This window comes from Enhydra lutris, unplaced genomic scaffold, assembly GCF_002288905.1.
Source record: "Enhydra lutris kenyoni isolate GAN:26980312 unplaced genomic scaffold, ASM228890v2 scaffoldscaffold15, whole genome shotgun sequence".
NCBI lineage: Eukaryota > Metazoa > Chordata > Mammalia > Carnivora > Mustelidae > Enhydra > Enhydra lutris.
This window is the reverse complement of record NW_019154099.1, coordinates 7,574,962-7,577,074: the sequence shown is the minus strand read 5'-3', so window position 1 is coordinate 7,577,074 and position 2,113 is coordinate 7,574,962. Positions and strand designations below refer to the sequence as shown.

General features: G+C 38.0%; 1 pseudogene; it reads left to right on the top strand.

Annotated features, from left to right (window-relative positions):
* Nucleotides 1–1,434: 1,434 nt before the first annotated feature.
* LOC111147157 lies at nt 1,435–1,669 on the top strand (annotated as a pseudogene).
* The last annotated feature ends 444 nt before the right edge of the window (nt 1,670–2,113 follow it).

Below are 2,113 nucleotides of genomic sequence, written 5' to 3'. Positions count from 1 at the left end.
TATCTCTGTTAGAGCAAAATTAAAATTCAGTTAGGCTCACTTTGATGGTTGATCACAAATTCTAGATTAGCAAAGTCTAACTTAATGAGATTTAATTATCTAAATAGGTATATGTATATAGGTATATGTGATATATGTGATATATGTGATAGCAGTTTGGAACTGGAAGGAAATATAAAGAAGAATTCTGTTTAAAGCTTACATTTTACAGATGAAGAGATTTGTGACTGGTAAATTGTTCTTTCTTCTTGTACTCAAGAGACTAGTTCTATATTTAAACCCAATCCAGAAATAGTGTCTTTACAGATATAATTTGCTACGATTCCATGACTCTCTGAGGAACAGGTTACATGTTATGTAATGCTCTTATTTTTATTAGCTGTGTCTTATTTCCTGTAGATCTATAGGCACTTTGAAGGTAGAAATTTTGTTTTATTGATCTTTGCATTTTCCACAATACCTGCCCCAGTACATCCCACGTTTGATACTGGATTGAGCATGAAGCTATCTGCAGGCAGCCATGATCCTGCACTGAAATTAAGGAAACAGGGATTAAGGTGGTAGGTCTCCTGTGGGCTTAGCACATTTTCTTTTGCTTCAGAACATCTGATAGTTTCCCTGGATAACCTTGTTTGCTATTTAGAGACCTGCAGTCTATGCTCTTCACCTGATCATTATAAAGCTGTCCTTATATTCAGACCCTCCCATCCCATTGTCTCCCCACCCTAAAACCAGTAGCTGCATTGGACTGGACTGGATTTGTCATTCCCTGGTTTGGACACAAATTAGAACTACTACTGCTGTACAGGGCCTCCTTCTTGTGCCCTTCAGCTCATTCTCCTTCATTCTGGAATGCTGAGTATAACTCAGGCATCATGCTGTAATCCCACTCTGAGAGCTAAAGCTATTGCTTGCCTATCACTGTTGCATAAAATAAATCAGTGTTGAACGATCTGAAAGAATGAATTTTGTCATTAATTATTCACTTGATAAATATTTATTGAGTACTTAATATATATCATACTACATGCTATTTGGGTGCTAGAGATAAAACAAGGAACAAGAACAAATCCTTGCCCTCCATGGAGTTTATATTCTAGTCTAGAAGGAACACGATAAGAAAATAAATAAGTATATATATAATATAAAGTCAATGCTAAAAAGTAAGTGGGGAAAGAGAATAGAAAATGACATTAATCAAAATCACTAACATGAAGGAAATGTGAATCAAAACCACAATAAGCCTTCACCTCATGCCTGTCAGAAAGGCTATTATCAAGAAGACAAGTGTTGGCCAGGATGTGGAAAAAGAGAGCCTTGTGCACTGTTGGTGGGAATATAAATTGGTATAGCCCCTGTGAAGAACAGTACAGAGGGTCCTCAAAAAATTAAAAATAGAGCCACCAAAACTGATTGGCTAAAGCTGCAAGTGAGATGCCAGTAACCATGGGGCCTAAGAACAGTCTCAGCCAAGCTACTTCTACCACATGAAGATGGGCTTTGTGATGAGCTGAGCAGTGGGCATTGTGGCTGGGGTGCTCTTCACACCTTTTCCTGTCTCAGGATCTGAATGCAGGATCGGGAGCTGATGTGTGTCATTGGGAAAACCATGAAGAGTGGTGACACCTTTAACACATTCACAGCCATCGGGATGGGTATCCGATGCTAATCAGGGCAGTGGTTGCCTACTACATCTACCCCTTCCCGTCAGTCCCAGCTCATGTACTATAATAAAACAAAAGTCTTTGAGTAGCTGAAAAAAAAAATAGAGCCACCATATGATCCAGCAATTCTACTTCTGGGTGTTTATCTGAAGAAAACAAAGATATTAATTTGAAAAGAGAAATATACCCCTATGTTCATTGCAGCATTATTTATGATAGCCAAGATATGGAAACAACCTAAGTGTCTATCAATGTATGACACAATCTACACACAGTGGAATATTACTCAGCCATAAAAAGAAGGAAATCCTGCTATTTGCATTGGTATGGATGGACCTTAAGGGCATTATGCTAAGTGAAATAAGTCAGATAGAGAAAGACAAATACCATATGATCTCATTTATATGTGGAATCTAAAAAAGAAACTCCCCTCCCCTCAAAAAACAAGC